Source organism: Myxine glutinosa, chromosome 9, assembly GCF_964187855.1.
Source record: "Myxine glutinosa chromosome 9, kmMyxGlut1.1, whole genome shotgun sequence".
NCBI lineage: Eukaryota > Metazoa > Chordata > Myxini > Myxiniformes > Myxinidae > Myxine > Myxine glutinosa.
This window is the reverse complement of record NC_136269.1, coordinates 49,124,072-49,138,435: the sequence shown is the minus strand read 5'-3', so window position 1 is coordinate 49,138,435 and position 14,364 is coordinate 49,124,072. Positions and strand designations below refer to the sequence as shown.

The window sequence follows — 14,364 nt, the reverse complement described above, 5'->3', positions numbered from 1 at the left end:
TCTTGAATTCTTTTAGCATTCTGCGATCTGCAGGAGCTTTCCTTGTGATGCCATCCCATGCACAGGGCTCTAGATTGCTCGCAAATACAAAATGCAAATACTACAAAATGCAAACTCAATTGTTTTTCAGGGTTTTTTTTTTCCTCCTCTCTACGAATAACATTGAAAAATCTCTAGCACTTCCTTAAGATGACCTTTACACCTACTTGTGAATTTGACAATGATTGGCGACCATTACATGAGTATATGATGATCACCATTCCATTGTCTACATGTAATGCTTGACTTACTTCATTTTTTCCAGATGAAATAAGCTCAGATGGAATTAGATATTTCCTAATGATGGAATAACTACAACATAATGGCTAACCATCTGCATTTTTAGAACGTGAACAACATATTCTTTCTCAAAACTGTGAAACCGTCATTTTTAACTTCATCGTCCTCAATCTTACAAACGAGAAAATGATGAAATCTTTATTTATTGTAGTCACGCCAACTTTTGGTCACCTTAGCTTCAAACATCTAAAGTCGTCTCGGCAAACATCAAGACTGTCTCGCAAAAAAGGGAAATCCGCTCTGCTGTAGTGAAGATATTGTTACAGACACGACTTTGGTGTTAAAGTGGGCCGAGCGGAATGGCCGTCGTGTCCGCACAAATTACCCGACTATACTCGACGTTGACGAAGTCGCGCGATGCTGGCTCAATAAGAAAAAGAAGACACCCGGCTGGATCACAATCACACAATACGACACCAACGTTTCGATTCTCAAGTATATTCGTACGGAAAAAGGTTAGATTACAGGGGCTAGAGGTATATTACAGGAAGACAGGCACTTAGACACACTCTTATATTAACCCCGGACAGACGACAGACACACGGGACAAAATGCTGACTCACACGGGGGTTGATGAAAAGGAAAGGCAGGTCGCGATGGCTCAAGGTGCACTCTTGGCTCAAAGCAGGGTACACGGTTCGGTCCAGAGATGCGGGGAGGTCTCGTCGCAGCGCTCAGAGGTGACGTTCTTTCTCAGGCCTCTCCAAACTCAGGCGCATCTGTTTCAGCGCTCGCAGGTCCGTCTTTCTCCAGCTGGGGGCGAATCTGACGTCACGTCCGGCAAGCGGCTGCGTATATCCGGCGGGGAGTGACACGCCCTCGGCTCGTTAGCTCCGCCTCGTGGAATCGGCACGCTGCTTCTCATTGGGTGCGTGCGGGGGGGTTACTGGCTCCGCCCCCGACGAGGAGCTGACAGCCAGCCCCTTCGGGGTAACCCCGTGGAGCGCATGGTCTGGAGCTAATCGAGCCGGTGTGAGGACGCATCCTCCCCCGCTCCGCCGCCATCCCCTCTGTTGTTGTTGTAATTGTTGTTGTAGTTGTTGTTATTGTTGTTGTTTGGGGAAGAAGATGGGAGGAGGTATGGGAAAGGTCCTAAACTCACTACTGATGCCATATAATCACATTCTGGTGCAACGAAGAGTCATAATTAATGGAGACGAGGCCTTAACTGACATAGAATAAGAATAACTAGGAAGATGTCCGAAAGTTGTCTACGTGTGGTGCGGTGGACCTGGGCACGACATTTAATGGGGGAATAAGGGGAAGGTCGGCTCTACTGATTGTTATTTACATGCAATGGGACTAGGGAATGGGGGACTGGGGAAAGTTGGGGAGTATTGGAGAAAATAGGGGAATATTTACAAGCGGATATGGAGGCCAAATTCCATATTCGCAACATTGCACCCTTCTCTACCCTCGGGGCGTCCCGACCCGATAAATTTTTACCTACTTTAGTGTGGCACGCAATGTAGTTCCCTCTACTATTAACTCTACCCTGAGTGCGACAGTTTTACAGATATTCACAAATGAGTAAATATGTCCCCCTGCGACGTTGCACCCTTCTCCTCACAGAAACACACCCACAGGATAACCGAATCCGGAAAGAATTCTCAAACTAAACATACAGCCGGTAGGGAGCATTATTTACAAGACTACGCTGCTATTTACACTACGATCCAGGACCTGTTTTTGGAGGAACACATGCAGATGTTATGCATAGAGAGAGCGCGCTTGCCAACATCGATACACCAACCCACGAGTGCTCTGTGGCCGACGGCCTTTAATAACGTGCAGAGCACCCTTTCCCAGCATCAAAAGCACCACCCCACCACCAATCGGTGCAGTCACCATTGTTCATTGGAATAAAAATAAATTCGACAACCCCTAACCCTGCAGGTGTCTCTTGCTCTTCTTGTGGTGCACTTGGTGGTGTTAACTATAAGTGGTTCACCTGTATGGGCATAGGTGCCACGTTGACCCATAGGTCCATCCCCGGGTGGTGCTTGGCCGCAAACGAACTGCGGTCCATTGTGGGTGGCCACAAACATTGCGGTCCATATGGTGTATCGATCCAGGCAGCCAACAGCGAAAGTGCAGGCCCACAACTGCGTAGCCAGCACCTCTCTCTCCTCTCTCTCTACCCCAAAGCCAGATCCTCGGAGGTGGGAGACAAAAGAAGAAACAAGTGAGTAAGGTGGTAAGGGCGCAAAAGTGCACGCAATGTAAGGTGATGCACACTGGGGGCACATGGGAACCAGGTGAGACAGGTACGTTCCTATCGTACGCCCCCCCCCACCAGGTAACCTACATGGCCCCTCCCTTACCCCTTACTGCATCCACAAAACACAACACTACCCATAAACATCTACTTTACAAATCGACAAACATCCCTACTGTCTTCCCCGTTCCTCCCATAAACCAAATTCGTCTTCTCTCCCTCCTAACCAATCAAATTTGCCATTTTCAACTCTCATCAAAATTTGCCATCTCCAACTGCACATCAAAATTTGCCATCACCAATTCATCATCAGTCCCTCCTAAGGAGGGAGAGATGGAATCACCCCAATGTCTCATCCACGTCGTGATGCGTCTCACAAATCCACAGCAATCTCATTTCCTGCACACAGAACAAAGAAAACACAGGTGTGGAGTCATCATCATCACCACAGGTAAGTGGCTGCGTATGGTGCGACAGGTTCTTCAATCCTAACTATTTCCTAAATGACTTTAACAACTTTACACCACCCGGGGTCTTCCTCCGGCCAAACCATTGGCCCTCTTACACTATGGGTTCTAAAAACCAATTCCCATTGGCCAAACTGTGGTGCTCTTCAATTTGGGGTCTCACTCCCCCGATTCATCTCCCGGTGCCCTCGTACAATTTCTGGGCTGTGGCGTGTACCTCTCCCAGTGGGTCTACCCACCTGCACCCCTCCACCACTGCAGTTGCCTCCGAGCTTACCTGCTCCTTACCCTAACCTATCTACCTGGGGAAGGCCCTCTGGCGCTCTCCCCACTCCGTGCCCTCTCTGGCACTGGGCTACCCGGGTCCATCCTCCGGATCCTCGGGCCCCATCCACAACTCTACCGGCTCCCAGAGCCCACCTGCGGCCTCACCTGGCCGACATCCTCACAGTGGTGGAGTGCCCAACCAACTACACACACTAACAGGCTACACGCCCAGCCATTTCCACAACACTAATGCACCCATTCACAACACCATTCTGCAACCGCACCACAAATGCCAATATCCAACCACAATTTACCTGCACCCTCTACCTAACACTTACACTACCCGCCCCGGGTACTCGTGAAAGGGGTCCACTCTTCCCCCATCCACACCTTCGCACCATGCACACCACTCCGTACCACTCACTCCAACTCTCTCCACACACCTGTACCTGCACACCTGTGCTCTCACACCTGGTGCCGCCTGCACCCTTCTCTCCCCAAGCGCATTCGCGCTGATCCACAACACTCATTACTCACACACTGCTCCACACACCTGTCCAGTTGCACACCTGTGCAATCACACCTGTTCGATCACACCTGTTCAATCCTCACCTGTTCAATCCTCACACACACGGCATCATCTCAGCTAACTACTCCCCTCTGAAACTTGCGCTTCCCAGTCGTCCCTTTAAACTATTGCGCTCCCTCGTCATTATCATCCATACTAATCTACCTGCGTCCCCACTACAGGTATCAGTCACTAACTAATCTTAACGTTACCTAATGTCATCTTCTAGATCCCTACACACAATATCCTAACCCACCCGGGCTAGTTTTCACTGCCATACACCCCATAAGCTATTGCGCATTTGCCCCACACATGGGAAGGATGGTGGATTTGCCATCCCACCACATCGGGGGTCTCTCACTACCAATTTTGCACATCAAATTGCAACAAATTAAAAATTTGCCAATCATCTGCCAATCACTGTACCATTACCAATCATCACTCTGCCAATCCTTTGCCAATCATCAAATTTTGCTTTTCTCTAATTTTGGGTCCAAAACACTAACCTCATCACCCAGTCGACTCACTAATACCTCTCGGTGCGCCAATTCCTGTCCAAAGCCCGGCTTCGTAAAGCCAAGCAATGGATGCTGGTTGTTTTGTGCCAGCGGCTGAATGCGTCCGGCACTCGGTGCAGGGACGGGGGCTTACCCGGGCCGAGATCCCACGCATCACCTCGGCGTGGAGCCATCCAATGTCCCGATCTCGACCTGCCGGCACGTCTCAACAAAAAGTGGTCGCCATAACGACCCTTCCTATCCAGCTGCCCGCTCCGCCTAGTGGAGCACGGACGCGGCCGTCCCACGCGAGGCCCAGCGTGGATCGCGCACGGCGGTCCTTTCGAACCCGCCGTGGCTCGGATCCCCGCTGGTTCTCGCGGCACGCGAAGCCCGGCACGCACCGAGGGCCCGATTCGGCTATAAGTCGTTCTAAACTCGACCCCGTCTAACGTCGATGCTTCACCTGGACGCTTACACCCCGCAGCCCGTTCCTTGCTCACACATCCAGCCGTGCCCATGCTCCTCGTACCTTTCCTTACACACCCAGGTACACCCATTCCACTCACAGCCTTGGTCACACACCTGACCACCGAACACTTTGGCACACATTCGTTGGTCGCACACCTCACCAAAACACCTCTTCGCACCCCCTCCTCGGTCACCTCCTCTGTGACAATCACAGGTGTGCTCTCATTCGCACACCCAACCACGTGCCTCACCACCAACTCCAGCGTGCATTCCCACTCACGCTCTACCATTCCAGGTGTGCATCCTTCCATCCCAGGTGTACATCCTCGCTCACCTGTCACAACTAACTCACGCTCCATGTCACTCTCACTACTTTCACCTCCATTCCTGACAGCGCACTCACCCTTACTCTTGACAGCGCACTCTTTCCTCGTGCACCTGCCCGTCACACACCTTTCTCGCGCACACTCTCCCGTTACACCCTCTGTAACACTCACCACAGGTGGACACTCTTCCTTACTTCTGACAGCGCACTCTTTCCTCATGCACCTGTCCGTCACACACCTTTCTCGCGCACACTCTTGCGCACACTCTCCCGTCACACCCTCTGTAACACTCACCACCCCGCGCTTCCATGTGCTCCCTCGCACACACGCTACGACCGACTCACTCTCGCCAGCACCCTCACTCCTTGGCACGCACTTTTTCCTCACACACCCCAGAGTCGGACTTTCTCGCACACCTCCTCTTTCGCACACCAGACCTGTCGCACACTTCACCAACGGCCTCTCACGAACACCCGGGTCCATCTCGACCCCCAAGCTTCTTAAATCCCCTGGCGCATCATACGCACGACCATATTGGTCACCACTTACACCGGGTCCTCTTTCTCTTCGCTTCTCCTCCATCACCTGCGAATCCCTCATCCGGTTAATGAGCACATCATCACGATCCGAACACAGACTTTGGACCAATTCTTTTACTTCCTCCTTTATCTCTTTCTTATCCTCTCTCCGTCGCTTCTTAATTTCGCTCACCCCTTCTTCCACTTCTTCTAATTTTTGCTTCATCTCCTTCATCTCTTCGTGCGCCCCTTTAAGTTCTTCCTCTAACTCCACTTTATTTTTTTCTATGTGCTCCCGCACCTCCCGCTCTTTAACCTCCATTACCTCTACCACCTTGTCCATTTTCCTCGTCAGGTCCTCATGTACCGTCTGGCACTCTTTTTTAATTACCCCTACGTCCTTTTTCATCTCCTTCTGTGTCGATTTTAAACCCTCTATTACCGCTGTGTTCTTCTTTACCTGGTCCCCCAACTCCTTTTGTCCCACTGTCAGTTGTTCTACTCCCAGCGTCAACTCCTCTATACCACCTTGCAATTTTACAGTCCCCTTTCTCACCTCTTTCTCCATGCGCTCCTTACAGTGCCTCACCTCCTCGCGCACTCCTCCGACCTCCTCACTCACTCCTCTTCTGATCTCCTCTCCCATCACTTGCATCTCCTGCCCAGATGCCACCCTCATCTGCTCCATTTCCTCCCTGTGAGCATCCAGTTTGGTTTCTACCCCCATTCTGACCCCCTCTATCTGCTGCTCCATTTGTTTAACTTCCCTTTCCGCTTGGTCCCTCATGTCCCTCAATTTGCCTTCCATACTGTTTTCTAACCCCTCTAACCCCTTTTGCATCCCTTCCATTTGATTCTCTTGAGCGGCCATTCTGTTTTCTACCCCCGTTAACCCATTTTTCACTTCTTTTATCCCGTTGTCTAACCCCTCAAAATTATTGTCTAACTTCCCAATTTTCTTGTCTAACTCCTCAAAATTATTGTCTAACTTCCCAATTTTCTTGTCTAACTCCTCAAAATTATTGTCTAACTTCTCACCGGTACCCCTCGCTTCGTCCCTCATTACCCCCATTTGGTTTCCCATTACCCCCATTTGGCCCTCTAATCGCTCACCCTGAGCCCTCATTCCCACAATTTGGTCTCCCATTCGTTCCATAAGGGCCCTCATTTGCAACATAAAAAGGTTCGGATCCACCAGGGGCGCTGCCACGGTCGCGGGCGCGGTGACCAGCGAGGCGCCATTTTGCGCGTCTGCTACCCTCGCTGCTTCGCTCTCCTCACGTCCCTCAATTTGGTCCTGGACCGACCCTGCCTCACTCTCCCCTACCGGACCCCAGCCGTCTTGATCCGCCATAGCGCGACTTGCAAAATTCGAGTTTCGTAAAACAAAACAAATTTCGGCCGCTCCAAATTTTGACCAAATTTTTTTTTTTTTCTATTCGTTTTTTTTTTTCTTCAAAATTTGGTCGGGCCTCGAATCTCACTCCCGACACCAATTGTTACAGACACGACTTTGGTGTTAAAGTGGGCCGAGCGGAATGGCCGTCGTGTCCGCACAAATTACCCGACTATACTCGACGTTGACGAAGTCGCGCGATGCTGGCTCAATAAGAAAAAGAAGACACCCGGCTGGATCACAATCACACAATACGACACCAACGTTTCGATTCTCAAGTATATTCGTACGGAAAAAGGTTAGATTACAGGGGCTAGAGGTATATTACAGGAAGACAGGCACTTAGACACACTCTTATATTAACCCCGGACAGACGACAGACACACGGGACAAAATGCTGACTCACACGGGGGTTGATGAAAAGGAAAGGCAGGTCGCGATGGCTCAAGGTGCACTCTTGGCTCAAAGCAGGGTACACGGTTCGGTCCAGAGATGCGGGGAGGTCTCGTCGCAGCGCTCAGAGGTGACGTTCTTTCTCAGGCCTCTCCAAACTCAGGCGCATCTGTTTCAGCGCTCGCAGGTCCGTCTTTCTCCAGCTGGGGGCGAATCTGACGTCACGTCCGGCAAGCGGCTGCGTATATCCGGCGGGGAGTGACACGCCCTCGGCTCGTTAGCTCCGCCTCGTGGAATCGGCACGCTGCTTCTCATTGGGTGCGTGCGGGGGGGTTACTGGCTCCGCCCCCGACGAGGAGCTGACAGCCAGCCCCTTCGGGGTAACCCCGTGGAGCGCATGGTCTGGAGCTAATCGAGCCGGTGTGAGGACGCATCCTCCCCCGCTCCGCCGCCATCCCCTCTGTTGTTGTTGTAATTGTTGTTGTAGTTGTTGTTATTGTTGTTGTTTGGGGAAGAAGATGGGAGGAGGTATGGGAAAGGTCCTAAACTCACTACTGATGCCATATAATCACATTCTGGTGCAACGAAGAGTCATAATTAATGGAGACGAGGCCTTAACTGACATAGAATAAGAATAACTAGGAAGATGTCCGAAAGTTGTCTACGTGTGGTGCGGTGGACCTGGGCACGACATTTAATGGGGGAATAAGGGGAAGGTCGGCTCTACTGATTGTTATTTACATGCAATGGGACTAGGGAATGGGGGACTGGGGAAAGTTGGGGAGTATTGGAGAAAATAGGGGAATATTTACAAGCGGATATGGAGGCCAAATTCCATATTCGCAACAATATGTTCTGTTCATAGCCAGGCTCCTTTCAGCACATCAACACTGAGTCACTCGGCAGAGAATGCATTTGGTGGTTTGCTTTTGCTGTTGCCAGTAGTAGTCAGGGGAATTTGTAATTCTGCCAGAGCACTGGCAGACAATAACCTAATCTTTTGAAAATGTACCGTGAAATCTTTAATGTCCGCTAGTAAAATCTGAAAGACTGTACACTCGTCGATGAAACTCCCCGCCTCTAAAGCACCACCAGTCGGGAATAAATCTCAGAATTCTGGATTCTAAACGGCTCAAAAGTGAATACTGTGGTGAATTCTGGAGGTCACACATAATCTGAAGTTCAGTTGGCCTGCTCGAGCATGCATTTCCCGAAGGCCGAAGGATCTTTTCCGCCTATTACCACGAGGGAAAACTGAGTGATTTACTCTTCCCTACAGGTGCCATTACCATTTTTTATTGAAGGGTCATGTTATTTTCCTCTCTGTGGTATATAGATTCCAGTAGATCTAGACTCGGGTCATTTAGTCTGTGGAAGATGCAAAAGCATATAATGCCTCAAGGACATCGTGCTTCCTCCTTTTCAGTTTAGTGTTAAATAGCAGTAGCAACTGTTTCAAAAGGTAATCACATGTGTTTGTGGTTTATAATATTTTGTACGTCCGGTAGGAGTGCCCCACAAAATGCCACAATAAGCTATTTATACATGTTAACAGTGTTTGTCCGAGGAGGAAAAAACCCCTTGGGAATGAGGGATATTATTAGTATTAATAATGTTTTGTAATAACATTAATATTATGCTATTATCAACAATGTTGTTATTACTTTTGTGTTTACAAACAGCCTTTAAAAACGCCATGATAAGCTATCTATGCACTTTAATGCAGATTTCACCCAAGATGGAAAACCCCTTTGGGGAGAGGGGGAAATTAAGTTATTAGAACCTCCGTCGTGTGACCCTTGGTCCTCCTGTCAAGTTTGGTTGAGATGGGTAACGACCAAATATATCGCAATCAAACAGACAGACAGACACCAAATTGTGTCTTTTAATATGTTACCATTCGATTTCTGAACAATTCTACAGTAAATGTAGTTCAGATTTTGCATGGCTCATCGATGATATTGAAACCAAATTGTGTATTAATCATTCATTTCATCAAATTGTACCTATGTTTATAGAATTGTACCGACAAATTGTACCTACAAGATCTGCCAGAGAAACCCTCTTCTGGTGAAACTGCCAAAATCAAGACTCTCTGCTCACCTTCGCTTGCACTTTTTTCCCGCCTCTGGAACAAACTCCCTCACTCTCTTCAATCCCTCTCCTCCCTCCAGGTCTTTAAAACAGCTGTTCACCACCATCCCCCATCCAAAACCTTGATCTTTTCTACCTCCGTTAAAACACCCCAAATCCACCTCTTTCAATCTCCAACCTCTTTCATGAAATTCCTATTAGTGTTCATTTGCTTTATTCCGTGTACCCCGCCCTGGCCTCAGCCCTCTCCCTTCCACAGACCTACCGATGTCCCTGTACTCAATGTTGTTGTGCTTGTATGTTTTCCTCTCTCTCCCCCTCTTGTCTCCCACTCCCTTTATTTATTGTATGTTTTATGGGTCTGTGCCTGTTCTCATGTGTAATGTGTTAGCTCTTACACAAGCCTCGACTCTGTATACAAAAAAAATAAACAATCCACCTGTAAAAGTATATTGCATGAACTGACATCTGTGCGAGCAAACATTTTGTCATTTACATTTGTGAGAAAAGTTGAACTCTAGCATATACAATACTAAGAAAATAGGTGGGAGGGATACATGGGTGTAACATATATATATATATATATATATATATATATATATATATATATATATATACGTATATATATATATATATACAGTATATATATATATATATATATATATATATATATATATATATATATATATATATATATATATATATATATATATATATATATATATATATATATATATATATATATACATAGTCTGATTAATGATCGTCTAGTAAGTACTTCTATAAGAGTCACAAAAGTTTCTTGAAAGAGTTTGTCAGTTTTATCTTGAGATCAATTAGTGTATAGATTTTTGTTACTCACCCCAAAAACACATTATAGGGCTTGTTTTTAAAAATAATATATAATAACAAGAATTCTAATTCGGTTTATTCATGCAAAGACACCAATCAAGGCAGTCCGAACACTGAAATTAGTGTGGTTTACAAAAGGTATACTAATATTCATATGGTTTACATTGTAAAGTATAAAATAACAGTAATCATTACATCATCAAAGCATCAAAATCATAATTAACTAAAAAATATATTGTGGTCTTAAACCAATAACATGTTTAAAATCACAGGATATACAAAAAAGGTGGCGAATGTGCTGTGGCAAAATGGTGACGAAGGCACACGGGATGTACAAAAATTAACGCACTCATGATAACCGGTTCAACAAAGTTGTGAAGTGAGGAATTGTTGAATTTTTCTACCGTTGCATTTTACAACTGGGAAAGTCCAGACTTAAGGAGTTTCTCAGTTGTAGGCAGGAACGAGATTGTGATTGACGGATAGGAGGCAGAATTTCACGACCATGTTCCGATTCGAGGAGAGTTGTTCTAAACTGTGTGAGGAGTTCGTGTCTGCGCTCTAATAAAGGAGGCATGTCAAGAGATGTACATTTTTTTTTGTACGAGTTGCTGTTATAGTATGTTGTGCGGTGGATTGCACACTTCTGCACTCGTTCAATCTTGACACTGAACCTCGGTCAAACTGGAACTCCACACAGGAGAACCAAACTCGAGTTGGGGGTGGGTGTACATTTTGTAAATAGTCACCAGGTCACCAACAAAGACGCCATTTTTCTTCAAAACGCACAGGATGTACAGCCATCGTGGAGCATGTGTGCAGAACTTGATTATTCCATCTCAGGTTAGCTTGGATGGTGATGCTGAGAAGAAAAATCGTATTTTGACCACGTCTCCTATCTAGCTCCTTCTGTTCTCTCAACCCTCTGACCCTCCCCAGCAACTCCAGAATGCTTCCAGTAATCCCCTCTTCGACAAACTCCCCAAATCCATGCTCTCTGAACACCTCAACTTTTTTGTTCCTGTTTTTTTTTCTGTACACATGATTGAGGCTCGTGGAAGAGCTAGAGCAAAATGTAAGGGAGCAAAATGGGAAGAGGAAAACATCAACATCAGAGTATGTGAGTTTAAGTGAGATCAATGGGAGGGAGGGATACATGGGTGTGAACAAGCTGAATGAAACACAGCAAGAAGAGGAAGGGGGAAAAGGTGGGGGTGAAACAGAAAAGGAACAAACCAACCGACAACTAACAGACGAAAAGAGGTGAGTGATGGGGGAAGGGAGGGGTCACAATAACCTGAAAAAGGGAGTGCTCGCGAATGGGGTCATTTAGGGTAGAAAAGATCATGAGTATATGGATGGTGATGACCTGAGGTAGTGGTGAACGGCTGTATTGAAGCCCTAGAGGAAAGAATTGAACGGAACTGACTGGGGAAGTTGGTTCCACAGGCAAGAGAAGAGAGGAACAAATGAGTGGAGGTGAAGAGTGAGCCTAGATTTGGGGAGTTTAGCTTTTTTCACGTTTGCGGAACCTCCTCCCGAGGATGTTCAAGCACATACTCTTCAGAGCTTTCAAGAAAGCGGTGCAATACCATCTCATGTCATTCCTCCATCCCTACCTCCAATCTTTTCGACCACCATTGACCCCAGCTCACGCAACCCTCTTACTTGCAGGTTACTGTATTTCCTCCTCATGTGGATAGCCACGAATGCGGGTGCAGGGTTGGAGTTTTCATTGATAAGATGGAAAAGTCATAGATTTGCATCACCACAAGCCAATTCCACCCCTTCTTTGCTAACAGGAACACAAAGACCCATTTATACCACACCTCAATGACCAACGGCACGGTTAGGCCGGCCATGAGGGGCATTTGCATCTACTTTGAACGGCCATAATCAGGTAATTGAGCAGGAATTTGGCCTGCTCAAGTATGCAGGGCCATGTTGGAGGCTCACGAAGATTTGGAAACCATGTCTTCAAGCCGCATTATTTGAAGAGAAAGCACTCGTGTGACGGTCTTGAGAAACGTGGATGTTTGTAACAAAGACTGTCTTTCCCTCGCGGTCCCCTGTGCTGTCTTTCCCTCGCGGTCCCCCTGTACTGTCTTTCCCTCGCGGTCCCCCTGTGCTGTCTTTCCCTCGCGGTCCCCCTGTGCTGTATTTCCCTCGCGGTCCCCCTGTGCTGTCTTTCCCTCGCGGTCCCCCTGTGCTGTCTTTCCCTCGCGGTCCCCCTGTGCTGTCTTTCCCTCGCGGTCCCCCTGTGCTGTCTTTCCCTCGCGGTCCCCCTGTACTGTCTTTCCCTCGCGGTCCCCCTGTGCTGTCTTTCCCTCGCGGTCCCCCTGTGCTGTCTTTCCCTCGCGGTCCCCCTGTACTGTCTTTCCCTCGCAGTCCCCCTGTGCTGTCTTTCCCTCGCGGTCCCCCTGTGCTGTCTTTCCCTCGCGGTCCCCCTGTGCTGTCTTTCCCTCGCGGTCCCCCTGTGCTGTCTTTCCCTCGCGGTTGTCAGCTCTTTCACGAGCCTCGATTCAGTATACCAAAAAAAAAAAAAAATCTTCTATTTATCCACAGCATCGTTTGGAAGGGTTGGAGGGAGAGGGGAGAGTGAGAAGGTGATTGAGGCAGAAGACTGCAATGACCACAATCCAGATTGCATCCAGTTCAATTTTCTTCCTTTTAGGTTTACGACAAGCAGAGTGCATGTGGTTCAACAATTGTCCTCTGCAAGCATAATGAGAATACATGACTTCACTGGTTATGGTAGAGTTACTTTTTTCTTTTTTGACCGGTCGTGTAGATGCAAATCAGACTCCCATAAACTCTCATTCAGCTCTTCTTACCTGCTGCCATTGGCTTTTAATGTGTGATACCATTGGGTTGAAGAGGCAGGCCTGGACAGCCAGAGATGCGGAGGTGATTCAAGCAATATTTCCGGGTGGATTGCTGGATTCTGCACAATTTGAGCTTGAATAAACCATCGACCCTGCGGTTAAGCATAGATATCCGAAGACATGCATGACATTCCCTCAGCTAGACATAAAAATTATCTCTTTCAAGAAATCTTGCCCTTTTTGTCACCTTGCTCTTCCGTTAACCACCATCTTGTGTCTGTTTTCTTTATCATAACCAATATCCAAGTACTAACGTTACAACTCGAGTAACAGCCTCCTAATGTTGTTGGACGTGGAAATACCATAATTTTGGCCACAAGTAAGAAACTGCTAGATGAGGGGGAAATAAAGCTGCCACACTACCATTGCAGAGTTGTCGATGTTGCCACATTCATAGAACCTTCGATAACACACACATTACTTTCTCCGGTCTCTTCAGCCATCCCATCCAAATTCAGCACTCTATGCATAGATGGCATAACAATGTCTGCCTCATGCTCTTGCATTGTTAGTGGAAACAGATATGGCTCGTCCTCCTGCTATCCTGCTAGTATGAAGCTATCTGGAGATTAAGCAGAAGTCCAATGTTTCTTTAGTGGACATCTGGATGGTAGAATAGATAATGTGCTCATCCTTGCATTGTTTTGTCTAAAACAGTCTCGTTTGATCATTGAAGGAGTCTAATATAACGAAAACCATCAAAAGTGCAGTGTTGACAGAGGGAGGGGTTTTTCTTGGAGCATGCCTCCCTTTGATGGGATATGAAGCCAGCTATATGTGTGGTATATTTCCTCCTTTGTAGATGTTAAATATTCCACATTGTATTATTTCAACTGGTACCCTGGCCAAATTCCTAATTCCCTCCATATTTGTGACAGCCATGGTTATGTATGTGCTGGAAGGATTGACTAGAGGTGTGCACACTGCCCTCTGAGCTGCCATGGCTAGGTTCAAATCTTGAGCCAGCTATACACTGCCATCCTGGTGTTTCACATGTGGAGTGAGGCATAAATGCGTTGCAGTGCATCCTGTTGCCTGGTGTTGGGCTAGCGGCTAGGGTGCCGGCTTAGGAT

General features: G+C 47.5%; 1 protein-coding gene across 5 annotated transcripts in view; it reads left to right on the top strand.

The window, feature by feature from the left end:
• Positions 1 to 14,364, top strand: part of LOC137435412 (protein CBFA2T1) — a 192,076-nt gene that overhangs the window by 162,908 nt on the left and 14,804 nt on the right. The window lies entirely within an intron of this gene.